Here is an 18,128-nt window from a genome sequence, read left to right as displayed (position 1 = left end):
CTCAATATAAAAGAAATGTAGTTTAACTTACATAAAATACTAATTAACACAATTTTTTAAAGCAGAGGTTTTTAAAATATATTAAGTAATATATAATTCAGGTATTTACCTTAGAACTGTATCATTTTATACTTCTATACAATTAAATTTAGGATCAAGACAAGGATACCTCTCTCGCTGCTCCAATGCAACATTGTTTTTGTATCAAAACAAAATGTAAAACAACACTGGAACAGAAAAAAAATTGACAACTTTATTTACTAAGTTATGATTCCCATTAAAATCCAAGTGAGACTACAGCTACATATTTGGAATAATAAAAGTTTAGCAATTATTTTAAAAATGCAAAAATCATTTTTCTGTACACTAGCAACAATTGATTAAAACCTCTTATTAAAATAGATTGAAGTAAATAGTATTGTTAAGAACAAAAAAAATCAGTATTTAGAGATACATTAAACCAAATGTATGCAGACCTACATGAAGAAAATTTTGCTAAAAGATATGAAATAATTCCTGAATAAATGAAGTTTATTCAGGAATAAAGTTTCTATGAGCTTCTATGTTCTAAGGTAGAAAAATTAAATTCTTATAAATGTTAATTATCCAGTAATTAACTTATAATTTAATTATCCAGTAATTTATTTATAAAAATCAAAATCCAAACATTTTCTTTTGGAATTGTCCACTGATTCTACAGTTTATATTGAAGCCCAAAGGGTCAAGAATAACCAAACCACTCTAACAAAAGAACACAGTGGGATGAAGTGGTGATGTTAACCCCACCAGATCTCAAGCCTTCATATAATGACTGAGATGCCATGCTCTTCATACAGGTTTAGGTAAATGGACCAATTCACAAAAAATCATTATGCTGGGACAACCATATATGCATAAGGAAAAAATAAGATAAAATTGGATACTTGTTGCTTTCAAGACCTAAATTTAGAGATATAAACCTTTGAAACTTTTAGAATATGTTTATTCTAGCAGAGATTTCTTAAACAAGCCACAAAAAACACAACCACAAAAGAAACTGTTAATAAATTTGACTATATCAATAACTTCTCTGCATCAAAAGTTTATCTAGAGACATACAGAGGATTGTTTACCTAGACCTAGGAAACATAGTCACGTGAACAAAAAAACCTGTATAAGACTACGCATTGTAGCACTCCTTGCAATGGTGAAAGACTGAAAATAAAAACTCAGTAACCATTCACAGAAGACTGGATATATAAATTGCAGTATATTTATATAATGTGACACCACAAAGCAAATAAATGAATTTTAGTTAAATGTTCAATATGGTTAAGTGTCAAAAAGAAAATATTGAAAGAAAAATCAAGTTGTAGGAGGATATGTGCAATATGGTACCATTTACAAAATACCATGGAAAATAAAGCCATTTATGTTTCTTCACAGACAACATATAACTTCACAGGATAACTTCAAAGGGTTAAAATACTCTTGGGCACATTAAATACTAAATTTAGGGCACAGGTTTCTTTGGAGGTGGAAAAAAAGGAGAGTGGGATCTGGAAATGTTAAAATTTCATGGAGCTGTGGTTGTTTAATGGGTGTTAAGTTTAACTGTCTGTTTAAAACTTTTCCTTAAAAAAAATCCAATACAGCAAAATTGTCCTCCATCCTTAAAAGAGATAATACCTATTGCTTAAGTTGCAGCAGCAAATATTCAGTTTGTATTTAAGGATCCTATTGTGCAATATCACTGTATACTTAATCATATTCAGCATCATTAGATTCCCAGAATATGAGAGAAACTCTAAAACCAAGACTCCACTGTGAGGTTGATAGATTTAGGTCTCTTATCCTATACTCAGCCCAGGGTATCTCTCTCAATCTCCTCCCAGATAGAGTTAGCAAATAGCTTGAATTATAAACACTGGGCTCACTTCTGTGCTCATTTCTAATTCTTCATGTACTCAAGCTCAGAAACCTAAGCAAAGGGTATCTGAATGCCTTCTGCCATAATTATCTATCTTGGAATCTTGGATACAATATTATTAAAACCAATAGTATTGTGCAATGGTTCTCCACCATTTGTGTTTCTGACACTAATGAATACTGGGATGTTCGGTGGCAAAAGCAATGGAATTAAATGGATTCATATTTAACTTTTTTTTTTACTTTATGGCCCTTTAGCATCATTCAAATAGATTTCTTGACAAATACTGTATGATATCACTTATATGTGGAATCTAAGAAATACAAACAATTGAATATAACAAAAAAGAAGCAGACTCACAGATACAGAGAACCAACTAGTGGTTACCAGTGTGAGGGAGTGTGTGTGTGTGCTATATTGGGGTGGGGGAGTGGGAGGCTCAAACTACTGGGTGTAAGACAGGCTCAAGGATGTCTTGTACAACATGGGGAATAGAGCCAATATTTTGGAATAATTGTAAATGGAAAGTAACCTTTAAAAACTGTATTAAGAAATAAAATGTTTTTAATTTAATTAAAAAATATTTTTTTTTTTAATAAATAGATCTCTTGAGTACCCTACCTGTACTAACTTACACACTCAAAAACTCTTAGATGGCTTCCCTGGTGGCGCAGTGGTTCGGAGTCTGCCTGCCAATGCAGGGGACACGGGTTCGAGCCCTGGTCTGGGAAGATCCCACATGCCGCGGAGCAACTAAGCCCGTGTGCCACAACTACTGAGCCTGTGCGTCTGGAGCCTGTGCTCCGCAACAGGAGAGGCCGTGACAGTGAGAGGCCCGCGCACCGCGATGAAGAGTGGCCCCCGCTCGCCGCAACTGGAGAAAGCCCTCGCACAGAAACGAAGACTCAACACAGCCAAAAATAAATAAATAAATTTATAAAAAAAAAAAAAAAAAAAAAAAAAGAGTTTCTAATAAAAGAATTATGTCTTTAAAAAAAAAAAAAAAAAAAAAAAAAAAAAAACTCTTAGATGTTTTTATGAAACCTACAATTTTTCTGAATTGCTGGCCTGACATTGCATCATTACATTTGCCCATTCTGCTTTGACGGGCTTTGTCATATGTGCATGTGTGCACACATGTGTATGTATATATACACACATCTATGTATATGGTATGTGTGTGTGGATATGTGTGTTACACTGAAGCAATAATAAATTTATTAGAATATAAGGTGTCTATTATAACAGCATGTCGCAGTAGAGATAAAAGTTATGAGAAACGTTAATCTAACCCAAAGACACCTATCTAATTGGACAGATTACCACAATTAACGTCAAAATCTATTTTAACTGAGCACTCAGCACATAATTATTAATTCATTGGGGCTTTAAATCACACTATTTTGCACAAGACACATTCTTCTTTAATTTATCAGGACTTTAAGTATTTTAAGACATTTCTCCACTCTAAACCTAGCTCCAATGCAATTCTAACTTCCACCAAAACAGAACAAGATGTCAAAGACACTTTTGAATTTTCTAGTGTTTCAGTTCTAAGGGTCTCTGTTCACCCAACTCCAACCAGAGTCTTTCCCTTCTAAAACATTTTTTAATCTCTGAATTAACTTCCTAACATCAAACTTGCTTCTAGTGGTGAAGAGTGCATATTCTGGAGTCAGAATGCCTGTATTTGAGTGAAATTTCTGCATTTTCCTGTCCATGAAGTCATACCTCAGTAAATCTCAATTTCCTCGACTATAATATAGTGATAATAATGATACCCACTCCAATGGATTACCATGGGAATTAAGTAATACCCTTATAATTTTTAGAATTGTTTAGCATTTAGTCAATTACTCAATAAATCTTAGGTGTTACTGTTATCATGGTAATCGTCTCCCCCATTATCACTGAGAAAAGCAGGTTACTCTTACAATCTGCAAGCAAAGCTATACTTCTTGTCCAGCCACTTTGGTTGTCAACATAAAAACACAGTTCTTGCACCAAGTATCCAGCAAAACCATCTCCCTCTGTGCTTAACACTTCTCATCTTTTGTCCATATGCCTAGACTTCCCCTTAACATTCCACTGCTTGTCAAGTTCTCAGAATGTTCTCTTTCTACTGAAATCTAAAAAAGTACTCTCTTTGTTTTTGTTTTGCTCACCAGAATATAAGCTCTACAGGAGCAAGAACCATGTCTGTTATATTCACCAGGATCTGGAAAATTCACCAATATCATAGGTAGGCCTTCAGTATGTAAATTCAAAGAAGTGAGAGAGTTTGTGTGTATTAGTCACTGCAGAATCTCTAGTATGGAGAACAAATCTGAATTGAACAAACAAAATTTAGAAACTATAAAATAATACGGTTAAGAGTCAGACTACCTAGTTCTGATAGGCTCAGTTTTCTCATATGCAAAATAGAAATTATAATATTGCCTATCTCACGGGGTATTGCAGTAAATGAGACAGCACATACAAAGCACTTTGAACAAGCCTTGACATGAGTACTCAATAGTAATGACCACCATCACCATTATGATTTTATTATTAAATATTGAGGTAGTATTTTCCATATAAATGGAAAGGCTTCCAAGATAGGATTAGAAAAATCCTAGCCTTATCTCTAATGAACAATGAAGCTCAATTTTTTGAAGCAGGGAAAAGAAATACAAAGGGGCTACTGAAATACAAAATACGTTAAACATTCAAAAGACATTGCAAGACTTCAGCTTGCTGCCATGATGTAGCAACAGGGACTGGATTCACCCTCCCACCTTAAACAACTAAAGGACCAGGCAAAATATATAAAAGTATGCTTTTCAGACATTGGACATCAGGACAGTAATTCCTGAAAGAAAGAAACTGAATTGAGCCCTGACATTGTCCTAGCTTACTCCTGAAGTATCCCCAGGCTTCAGTGCAGGGAGGAAGAAACACAAACTGGTGGTCTCTCGAGGTCAGAATATAGAATTTGGAGACCAAGGAGGTCAAGGCAGCTAGATCACCTCTAGCTAAAGTTATGAGATGTCTATGAGAAAACAAGAGAACATTTCAATTACCACACGGTAGGCAAAGATTCAGAAATAAGGCATGAAATTCAAGTATAATTAAAAATGATAAATTGGACTTCATAATTAAAATGTCTTGTTTTTCAAAAAACACTTCAGAAAATACAAAGGCAAGCTTCAGACTAAGAGCAAATATTTACAAAATAGATATCCACAAAGGATTTAGATTTAGATTTTACCCAAAAGTTCAAATCTGTTGCCTTCTTTTATTGGATGCCTTCTTGTGGATTTTAAATATATGTGTATATACTTAATTATTTGTTACATATTTAATACATAATTAATATATTTACTATAATATTTAATTAAATATATATTTATATACTTAATTATACATTTAATACACATAAAATAAATATTAAATGTATACATATTTGAAATCCATAAAAGAAGACGACCAAGAAATAGGGCAAAAGATACTGATACTTCTCCAAAGAAGATATATGAATGGCTAATATACACATGAAAAGATATTCAATATTCTTAGTCATTACAGAAATGCAAATTAAATTCACAAATGGGATATCACTACCTACCCACTAGAATGCCTGAAAAAAAACAAAAACAAAAAACCTCCAAAGGACCAAGGTGTTAGGTTACAGAGAAGCTTACTCTGCCAGAGCGAATGTAAAATGGTTCAACAACTTTGGAAAGCATTTTGGCATTTTCTTAAAAAGTTAAACATATACCTACCATATGACCTCACTCCACTCCTAGTTATTTATTCCTAAGAAAGAAAAGCATACGTTCACTAAGAGGCTTGTAGGCGAATATCCATAGCCACTTTATTTGTAAAAGCCTAAAGTAGAAACAACCCAAACATCCATTAACAGTTAAGTAGCAACAGATAAAGAAATTGTTTTATGCCATAAAGTAAAATACTACTAACCAATAAAAAGGAATGTACTATTGAGACATTCAACAACATGATTAAATCTCAAAATCATTATGCTGAAAGAAGCCAGAATGAAAAGAGCATATACTGTAAGAGTCCATCTCTACAAATCTGTAGAAAATTAAAACGAATCTGCAGTGACAGAAAGCAGAACGGTGGTTGTGAATGGACAATGGAAGAGGAAGGGGTGGACTACAGATGGGCACAAGGAAACTGGGGACAGAGATGGAAATGTTTGCTGTCATCTTTGCAATGATGGTTTCATGGATATACACATATGTCAAAACTCATCAAACGGTGCACTTTAAATATAGGCATTTACTGTGCATCAGTCATCACTCATCTGAAAAATGAATTTCAACCTGATTTTCCTATGAAAATATTTGTTTATGCTAGTAAAATACAGATAATGCAGATAAGGCTAAAATTCTCCTTGATCACCACTCAAATTTCACTTCCTTCTACTGTTATCAGTTAGGTACATATGCTCCCAGATCTTTTTCAAAGTATTTTCCTATATTAGTGTGTGTGTGTTAAGAGATTATTTATAGGCACACATCCATTTATATAGCTTAGGATTTTGTAATATGTGTGTTTAGAAATAAATGACATTGTATAATACTTTGGGAATCTCATCATATAAGTACACATATATTCTCTCATTTTTAATTGCTGTAAGATATTCCATGTATGGCTTTATCATATTTTGATTGGCCCCATTCATACATATGGGTACTTTCAATTTTACAATTTTAAAAATAGGTGTGATGTATATCATTATAAATCTAGGTACATGTACAAGAGTTTTTCCAGAACCACATCAAGAAGTAAAAGAACTACGTTCAAGAATGCATTCTTCACCTAAATGAAGCAGATACAACCAGATTACTCTTTGGTCTACTATCAGCTCCCTAAGTTTCTAAATGATAAATAATGTAGTCATGATAATATTCACATATCATGTCTTTGTCTCATTTAAAAATACATTTTAGGGCTTCCCTGGTGGCACAGTGGTTAAGAATCTGCCTGCCAATGCAGGGGACACGGGTTCGAGCCCTGGTCTGGGAGGATCCCACGTGCCGCGGAGCAGCTGGGCCCGTGAGCCACAATTACTGAGCATGCGCGTCTGGAGCCTGTGCTCCTCAACAAGAGAGACCGTGATAGTGAGAGGCCCGCGCACCGGATGAAGAGTGGCTCCCGCTTGCCACAACTAGAGGAAGCCCTCGCAGAGAAACGAAGACCCAACACAGCCGTAAATAAATAAATAAATAAATATTTTTTAAAAAAAATAAATAAAAATAAAAATACATTTTAGGGGCTTTAACTATATATAGAGTTGTGCATCTCAGGAGACAAATTAATAAAGCTAACATTTCTTCTGTGTGATACTAAATTTGATTTCTAAACAAGTATGTGCTTATTGCTAATGCTAACCTACTTAGAAGTGATTAGAAAAATAGAAGGTCAGTCTAAATAACAGTAATTTGGCTAATGAATTGCTATTCCAAATCACTCTCATCCAGGCAGAATCTACAGTTGACTTTAAGTAGTCAAACTTCATTTATGCTTGACGACTAACACTCATAGAAAATGGACTATCAACTTAAAAATCACTGCTGTCCTCCAAACAGCAGGCTGCAGTGAAGCAGAAATCACATGTGAAAGCATTATCTAATTACATGTGGAAAGGGAAATATTTATGGTTACAAGCATAATTTGCTCAAATGCAACGAATCCAAACCTATCTTTGTCTATAGGACAATACAATCAAACATTCTGATACTTGCTATTCTGTACACCAAGAGAAATTAATGATCTTTAAGTTTTTTTTCACTTGTCTATTTGATTGAGTTAATCTTCATTAAACCTATCATAAAGGACTATTAGGAATGAATTTACAACCAAGAAGAAATAGGATTCAATAATTTCTGAAGTTCTTTTCTCCATTAAATGAATAAAGAAATACAATGTTGAAATTGTATTTTACATTTTTTATAAAGCCTTCTCCAAGAAAAGAATGTACATTCATAAGAGCAAAGATTCTTAGTTTATATTATATGGAACAGTCTTGTTTTTTCCCCCAATACAATCCATTTTTTGAAGTTTGCAACACATTTCTTTTGTTATTTTGGACACTATGAAATGCAAGTCCAAACGTGTCCTTCTTTCAACATTTGAAGAAAATCTTATCATGTGCATACTGTATGTGAATGTCACCTTCATTTTTATTTTCTACTTATATTTTTTATCTCCACTGTCAAGTATCTCATTATCACTACCATTTTGAATTCTTGATTATCTCTGAAGAATTATAAATCGTTTTTGGAATATAGCTAGTACTATATAGTGTGATAGATTGCATTATTGACCCCAGTTCTTCACTCCTTCCTGCATCCACAACTTTGGGCATGTGACTTTGGTGTTCTTCTCCTTGACTTTGGGTCAGCCATGTGACTTGCTTTGGCCAACTGATTGAGGAAGATATGAAGTGAGCTAGTTCAGAACCTAGGCCTTAATAGGTTTTTATCCATTTTAACATGCATTCTTGTGTTTTCATCATTGCTATTAGAAGAATATATCTGGATAATCTGCTGTTCCAAGGTAAATGGGAAACAAATACAACAGCCTCAAAGAGCTGGAGCATGAAACAAAGCCTCTCTGGCTGTTGTAGCCTAGGTTAGCTAACCCAGAGACATATAAGAGAGCCCAGCTGAGATCAGCAGAGACTCAACAGATCCTATCTAAATAAGATTCCCCTTTTTATCCCCCCACACTAGTGAACTAAATAAATTGTTGAATGTCATTGAGATACTTTTTTTGTTGCTGCTTATTACACAGCATTATTGTGTCAACAGCTAACTGATGCATATTGTATGACTGGGTGTATGTGCATATGGGTGTGCGTGTGTGTGTGTTCTCTTAAGCTTGCTATTTTAAATCCTGTTGCCTGGTTATGTGTCACCCATTGCCACCTAAAACAGGGCTAAAATATTAATAAGCATTAATCCACGAATAAATGGATTTTACTTGTTAAGGATGAGAATTCTTAGTTCAAGCCTTAGCTCCAGAATCTATCATCCACATGATGTTGTGAATGATCTTTTATCACTCTGAACTTCGTTTTTATCATCTATAGGCGGTGGATGCTTGAATATTTGGCCTCAATCCCAGCCTCAGGATCCTTAACAGAGTCACAGGTTATGATCAATTGATGATATCTATCATTACCACAAGGCTGAAAAAGGGAAATCGATTATCTGCCAGGTATTTGCCTTCCCTCCTCTAAATCTAACATGAACACTTACCTATTTACTTATTCATTTTCATGGCTAACAATATATAACTTCCAAACCCCATATTATTTAAATGAAAAGTTTCATAAAAATCAAATATGATATTACAAATAACCAAAGTCAATAACATTTATACAAACACCAGATTTAGAATCCTAGTCTCACCTATGGTCTGTAAGATCATTTCAACCCTTGCTCTTATTTTACATGTGAGAATGCTGATAAAAGAAAAAACAGTTATCCCATGTTGATACATTTATTTAGTAGCAAAACCCAAACTAGAAATCTCCTCTTTATCACTAGTCCAACACTCTAACCAGGAGGCCTCTCTAAATCTCTTGTGGCCTTTAAGTCATTTCCATGATTTTACTAAATACTGCTTTATGGAGCCTCTGTCTTAATTTATAGCCTTTTTTCAACAGATTAATGGTAATGGAAATGCAAGGATTTTACGTATGTGGGAAATAAACTCACAGTTAAGCAATAAACACATATTTTCTACATTACTGAATATAAAAAAGCAAAGACTTTATTATTATTAATTTTTTTTTTTTTTTTGGCAGTACGCGGGCCTCTCACTGTTGTGGCCTCTCCCGTTGCGGAGCACAGGCTCCGGACGCGCAAGCTCAGCAGCCATGGCTCACGGGCCCAGCCGCTCCGCGGCATGTGGGATCTTCCCGGACCGGGGCATGAACCCGCGTCCCCTGCATCGGCAGGCGGACTCTCAACCACTGCGCCACCAGGGAAGCCCTAAAAGCAAAGACTTTAAAAAGTGAAAGTATCTTCCAATGTTTAATTAAAAGTCCAAGTATCTCATCATCTTTTTTTCTGCTTGCTTTCACTAACCCTCTCATTAAAGTTTATGTAAATATTATTTAAAATGTAACTCTTGATTTGAGTTTCTAGAGGATAAAAGACTATATAAGAATTCCATATGAACTTAAATTTCTAATTTCCCCATGAGGAAAAAAATAGATTCTGAAATGTGTTTTTAAAGATGTAGGATAGGAGAGCCTCTTAGAATTACTCTCTGAAATAATTAAAAAGAAAAATAAATTGTTACAGGTTTTGGGATAAAGAGGAGCAACAAAGCATCAATTAAGAGTAACACTGTGTACCTTCTCCACTATACAGTTCCTGAACTTGGTTAACTGAAGAATAGGGTTCATGTCTCCACTTGATCCAATGATGATTTAATGGGAGAAATAAATTCATTGCTAATGAGATGTGGAGATAACCTCCAGGGGAGGTTAAGTGATCTCACAGCCAACCTGTCAGGTAGCTTCACTGACTTCAAGATAACAGAAAGACAATTCAAACAGAGAGGATGCAGAATCAGAAGTGATACCTGGTTCCACGAGGTAATGGTGCAGCAAACAAGGGGTCGAAGCAACACCATAAGTCAGCTTTATGCGTGTAAGAAAACTTGTTTTCTGGTGTAAGACTTTCAAAAATGTTTTGGCTTGCCAGCTTAAGTTTTCTGATTATATTTGTATCAGACCACTGTTTTCTGATTAATTCTAACAGAATTTGCATCCCTCCCTGTAAAACCTGCACTTGGGCACAAGTGAACACGTGTGCGTTCATGCATAGGCATGTGCAGCACAAATGGGTACCAATCACGCACTATCCTCTCCACTTCTGTAATGTACCATTTCTATTGATATGACACTAACTGCACACATCTGATGCTCAAAAGGCCCATCCTTTTGCTCCACGGCCATCATCTGGAGCTACCACCAAAGCCAGCTAGTCTATGGACTTACTCTTGATAGCCTCGGAAACCAGACTAGAAAATAAAGAAGGGTTTAGTAATTCAGGGTCAATACTGGAAAAGCAGTGCAAGTAAAATCCAACAGGCCTTTTAAAAATACCCAGTATTTGCCTAATGTTGTGTTGGGTGTTGGAAATTGAAAGGTGAGTAAGGCATAACATCTAACATCAAAGTGTTTGCAGTCTAGTAAAGAAATGTCATAGGCTGCTCTGATAGTGCGCCAGCAGGTTTGATTTGATATATGAAGAGTGGAAAGCTATTAAGTTAATAGTTAGAGAGGTTCCTAGGGTAGAGTGAAGCAAGATTTTCATCCTCCCCAACATTTATTGACAGTGGTAGGACAAGGAGTAGTGGATGTAAAATAACCACCTACCTCTCACAGCTGGTCCTGGTAAAAGATTTGAGACTGTTTTGCATAAAAGCAACTCACAAATTGCACTCATATTTTTCCTGCATTCTCAGTCTTGAAGATAGCAAATTATCCCGACTTTGACCTGTTCTGGAGATAGCTCTTAAATTTATCTTCTGTGATTTTTCCCTTCTTAAATATATTTTAAACCAAATTTTTTAAATTATAAAATACTATGTATATATTATGAAAAGTCTGGACTATCAAGTAAAAGGAAGAAAATTTTAAATGACTCATAATTCCAATACTCAAAGAAAATCACTATTAAAATATCCTTATTCATTTGGTCATTTATTTATACTTTCAACAAATATCACTAAGGGCTTACTATGTGCTCCATATGCTGGCTTTCTGGAGGTCTTCCTTGCATAAATAAACATTAAAACCCAAATATCTTTCACAAAACTGGGATCATGTTACGCTGTTAAATAAGTTTGTATTTTCACTTGTTGATATGTAGTGAATATTTTCAGATATCATTAAACATTTTTGTCACATTTATCAAGAAATTCAGAGTCTTATTTTAGCACACCCCTTCAGGATATATTGTCTAGAATCTCATGTCTACTGGGAATGGCTGTCTATACACATTGTTTTCAACATCAAAAATCTACAAATGACCAAAACTAAAAATGTCTTCATGAAATCAGGTGGAAGCTCCTTGAGAACAAGGATGATGTATCCTATCTTCTTTTGTCTCCTATAGTATAATACACAAAATGAAGTATGTAAAAATTGATAAATGAAACTCTTAGTAACTACCAATTTGTCATTTTATTTAATCTTCCTACCACTTTATAGTATTCATATTATCTTGTATCTATCATGTACTTTCATTGGAGAAAACACTGCTTCAATACACTTAACAATTAACCTGTTTAGTTTCCCTCTTCTTTTTGCCTATCCCCAGACAAGATGGCATGCTTCAAATTTCAGCTGGTCTCATTATTTAAAAAATAAGGCACCCTCTTCTAACATTTGGTTTCCTATTATGTCATAATCTTCTGTTAACCTGTCTGCACCATCCAGCCCTCACTAGATTGTAAACTCCATGAGGGCAGGGACCATGTCCATGTAGATTATCACTGCATCACCAGTGTCTGGCATATAATAAGTGTGTAATAACTAGTTGAGAGAGGAAGGAATAAATTGTCCAGGAGGAAAGTTGGAATGTTCTGTACCATGGGGGTAGTAGTTGGGCTAGAAAGCTAACATGGAAACTGCCAGAGGTTTACAAAATACCTGAATGCATGATGATGATCCTGTCCACAGGAATCAATATACATTGAGACATTTCACCCTCAGCAGCTTTCTTCCTCACCTCTATCTCCAGTACTCCAGACAATGACATTTGGGGAATTGGTTCTTCCCCTAAAAGGAGGCCTGTCCTTGAGATAATTTTAAAGAACTTTATTGGATTTTTTTATCTAGATTGCTAACTCACACAGTAATCTCTCATTCCTGACCTGTTGCCTGCTTCTAAGGAAGAAACGGACATTGACACTGAGTGTCAGTGTTCTAAACAGTGGTTTCCGGCTATGTCCTCACCTCCTGTAGCTGTGAGCTCTCCCACACTGGACTGTTGTCCAACTCAGCTTGGAAAATAGGATTGATGTGAGGGAGAGAGCATGAGCTACAGTGTCATTAAGCCAAACATGTGAAACCTGACTTTACCATTATTTGACATATAAGACACATTTACCAACTTTTCCAGCTCTAGCATCACCATCAATCAGAAGGTAATAGGAATTTGCCATAGGTGGTTGTGAAAATGAAATGTGTGTCTGCTGTATGGCAGGAAACAGGAAATATTAATTTACCTCCTAAGCCATGATGACCATCAATAACTGGGGCTATTTCCAGGCCTGCCAGATTTGCCCCCACAGTTATTATTCAGAGTTTTAGTCTTGTCTCACTCTCAGTGAATCTGTAACTCACTACTCTCCACATTCCCACCTCAACAATAAATTTGCAGACTGATTCACTGTAGCTATGTGACATGTTACAAAAATTACCTTAAAAAAGTGAACAAACTAAATTCAAAAGTCTGAAACACCTAAGAAACAAATCTGGTAAAATTTCAAGAGTGACTATACAGATCTCATATTTACCTTCAAAATCAAATAAATCAACAATTTTTAAGCATGTTTCAGTTAATGTTGTAACTCTGTATTTATGCCTTTGTTTTATTTTGTAATGGTCAAGAGAATATGACGATTAAAGCTATCATGTCTGAAAAAGCTCAATGACAGCTTTATTGTTTCTGTCAAAATTACATTACTGTGACACAATGATTTTTACCCTCTTAACCATTTTTAAGTGTTAAGTATATTCAAATTGATATTCAGAGTCAGGTTTGTTCATGATCTCAGGATAATACATGTAACGTTGATTTTGGCACCTTTGTGTTTTCTCTTAAGAATATGGAAAATATAAAAGACTTTGATAACTTTTAGTTTGACTTTAAAAATAATGATGAATATTAAAAGAAGGATTGTGGATCCAACTGTCATTACAATTTCAATTCCCTTATTAAGCATATCTTGAATTTGGAAAATACATATGTTGAAGGAGAAAAAAGTTAATGATCTCCTATCAAAAGAACAGTTAAGGAGTATTTGAGAGTTGGGCCAAGAAAATATTTTGTGTCTTCTCTAAAATTCCTAAATCTCATTTAATTGGCTTTTTCAAAAATCAACATAAGGATAGGATTTCTATAACTGAAAAAGCACTTCATCTTTTACTTTTCCAAAAGGCTGAGCCTTGTTTAGGTGAAGCAGCTAATTAGTGAATAACACCATATGTAGATAGATACAAATGTATGGATATCAATACATGTACATCATATCAACTCATATAAAAGGACTGTAGCAATCTGAGGGAGAATAGGCCAGTCTACCAGAGAACATCTTCACTTCCAACCCCTGCAGGCTCAAATGAACCTTTCTATGGTTAAGGCAAACTCGTCCTCCTCCTTGACCTCATTCTTAGTGTCCTTAGAAATCGTTTCCAAATCCTCCTCAACCCCAACACACTCCCTGCAAGCTTACCCCAGGATGGAACTAAGTGAGATGCTCTGCCCTTAATTACTGGAGAACTCATTTCCATACTTGTTTTTTATTTGGTTTGTCGTTTCTTTTCCTCTAATGCTGCTATCATAAAGACATAGGTTTGCAGCTTGCACAATGAAACTCTGTTTGAGCCCTTTCATCTACCTGTTTCCTCCTGTATGAACTGAGCTATCTTCACTCTTGTGGTTAAAAGTAGGCAAGTATCCCACTGTTTTGTCTCCTCTCTTTCTTTATTTTTTGTTTGTATTGTTTTTTCCTCTCCCAGATTCTGTCCCCTGTGCATAGTTTTCCAAATTCATTAGTTTAATTTATGCATCCTACCTAACCTTCATGCCTTTTCCTCCTTCTACGTAATACATTGTTCTAATCAATGTCTCCCTCAACAGCACCATCAAGTCTGATAGTTATCTTAAAACTCTGCACTCAGATAGCTACTTAAATTTATTCCTCCAGCAACAGTTTATGGCAGTGTGTGTTTTCCGATACTCTGTTAGACCTAGGTATTTTCAAACTTTTTAAAGTTCTGACAACCTGATAAATTTTTTAAAACAGTATTTTATTGTTTGATACAAGTTTCTTCAATTACCAGAAAGGTCTGTTTTCATATCTTGTAATATATTTTTGGCCACTTTTATTTTCTCAAAATTCTTTGCCCATTTTTCTTATAATTTATATTTCTTTTCCAATTGAACTTTATGAGCTTGTCACAAACAAATATCACACATTAGAACTTTCTAACTTTAAGGAAAATAATATCTCTGCAACAAGTTTTGAGTGTTGAGTGTTGGGTTTCTTCCTGGAATGGAGGGTGCCTTTTATAAATGTAGACTTAGCCCTTCAGTAAAATCGCTTTTTTCTAACGTATCTTCAAACATTTTTTGTCCTGTTTTTATAGCGTTTTCTCTTTAATTTCAAGGTCATTAAAAATTTTTATAATAAGTTGTCTTTGTCTCCATAATTATGATCTCATCTCTGTATTCAGTGTCTACTGTGCTTACACTCTATCTTTTCCCATCTCTGAATTAAGTGCAACTATCTACAGACTTTCCTTTGTAATTAAAACAGGGTTCAACTGCTTCTGTTCTGTCCCTTGATTTTTTAAAGTTTTTAGCTAGTCCTGTATGTACTTTTTGAATCATTGTTTCCTTAGCTCTCTCATTTCCATTTTCATCTTATTCTGTGAACGCACATGCACACAAGCAAGTGCACTCTAAAGATTGTTTTACTTGGTTCATGTTCTTGTTAACTTTGATAACATGAAGTCAGCCCAAGAGATTTCCTTTGTTTGTTTGTTGTATTTTGATCTGGTTTTGTTTGAGAGGTGTGTCTGATGCCTTCCAGAGCCAACCATTCCTCTGTCTTTGGCTTGCCTTGTGTCTTTTTAAATCAGATTTTGCTATGGTATGTTCACGTAGTTTTCATGGTCTTTCTTTTTTTTTTCCTTTGCCAATCCTAATGCCAACTTTATCAGCAATGTACAAAAACCTAGTCTTAAATGATTAAACATTAACTCAGTATAATGAATAACAGGAAAATTTATTTATGACGTGTATGTTCACTACCAGATATAGGATACCAAAGAAAAGTTGTCATTCCTAACATTAAGATTACAAACTAACATGAATTTTTAGTTCAAGTTTTCATACTTAGGATCCATGGAATAGTCCAGGTGTAACCCAGAGAACATTATGGGGAACATCTGTATTAATGCCATTTATAAAAGGTGTTGATTCCAGTCTGCAAAACTAAAACTATTCTTGAGGCTTATTGGGAGCATATGGGACTTTTTCTTTCTCACCCTGGCATCATTACAGTAAGCCAACATCACATGTTTTTTAGTATACACTTTACATTCATGGACCAGTAGTGGATTAGAAGATGGGGAAAGTGAACTTTAACTGAACCTAGCTTAGAGAATATCACTGGTCTCCTTTGGATACTGTGATTTATGTTGTCTCATAGAGCAAGGTAATAAGTATTTTGTCTTTGTGGTTAAAGATTGGTGCTTATTTTACTGAGCAGTCCTTTTCTTACGATTAGATATTTCAGAAAATTTTAAAACACTTTCAAAATGCTTAACTTGTTTTTTTCTACTTCCTGTGACTAAGACGTGTTGTATTTGGAAATAATAACCACCATATCTGCTTTTTGTATCAATAATCATTAATAATACTTTGGCAGTTTAACCATCTTAATCTAGCCAGTCCCATATCTATATCTGAAGGATAAGAGATAGTATACTCCATCACTTGATTGATGGACAGTCTAACTTTACTCTAATTCCCAAAAGTCCTTTACAGTTCTTAGCCTAACTGTGAGGGTAGGGATTATTGCGATCAAAATTGAAATCATTCCCATTTTAAAACTGAGACCTTGGGCAAATGTGGATGTACTGTTTATAGTAGTCCTAGCTATGAAAGGATCCTTAGTTTTAACAATTAAACAAATCAATGTTACCACCACAAGGGACCAAATTTGGTTCTACGACCAGAACCAAACTTCTTTCTGGTCTTTTTCTGATTTCTGACTTCAACAAAAGTAACAAGGCTGTCTTGAAAGGAAATTTAGTCTGAAACTCAACCCATCAGATTCTCAATCTAGAAAATGGTCAGTACAATTTAGGATTAATTTGTCCTAATTTGGAGTAGATTATTTTTCTCTCAAGCGCCAAAAAAAAAAAAAAAACCCTTCAAATTTAATTATGCTACACACAATTTATCTAAAGGACCACATATTGTTAAATTTTTCACAGCTGAACTAAAAAGATCAGTTCTATATTTTACCTGTTATTTTTTCTGCACTTTATTACCTTTTTTAAACTTACAAAAATTTTTGATCTTTTTTTTTGAGTTATTCTTCTCTCTGCATCTAGTTTATAAGCTCCTCAAGGATAGATATTACTATATATACTTTTTTTAAATTCAGGTAAAACATTATATAAAATTAATCATTTTAAGTGTACAATTCAGTGTCATTCAGTATATTCACAGTACTGTCTAACCATCACCCCTACATTATGTTAGTGCCAGCTCTGACTAGAAATTTGAATTTGACTAAAGGGCAATTCTAATGCCAGCTCTAACCTTGGAACCACTGCTGATCCATTTCTCGGCCTTTGCCTTGGCTTCTGTCTTGATATGGCAATGTCTAGGCATGCACTCAGCCCTTGCCTAGGCCATGGCCTCAGTCTCTGCCCACGATTCTGTGTTGCTTTTAAACATGGTATCCACCATGGCCAGTTCTCTTGTCAGCTCAAGACCTGGCTTTGGGTCTTTATTTTCTCAGCTGCTGCTTAAGCTTCAATGTGAAATCCTTAGTTAGCATCAGTTTGGGACACTACCTTTTTGGCAACCATCTTTGTTTCAGCCAGTGGCTATGACTGGCATCAGTCTGCCCATGCCTCCTTCTGAGTCACTGCCTCTATTTTGCCCTCAGCTCCAGCACTTGAGCTCAGCCGTCTCTTTAGTCAGTCTATAACTCAGTGGCATCTATTAGTACCAATCATCAGCCTGGAAGTTGCCCAGCGCAATGAGTATTCAGCCCACTGACAACAGCTCATTCAATATCCACTGCTAATTTCAAGGACAGAAAGCAGAAAGGGCATCTCAGGGCGGGATAAATGATGAGAGGCAAGGAAATATATCAGTGGGCGTGGTGATTTTCACTTCAGGTACTCAAACTGGCCACTACGTTTTGGAAAAACACT

The sequence above is a fragment of the Mesoplodon bidens genome (assembly GCF_964165515.1).
Source record: "Mesoplodon bidens genome assembly, chromosome: 6".
In the NCBI taxonomy this organism is placed as follows: Eukaryota; Metazoa; Chordata; class Mammalia; order Artiodactyla; family Ziphiidae; genus Mesoplodon; species Mesoplodon bidens.
Note: the sequence above shows the minus strand (reverse complement) of the source record.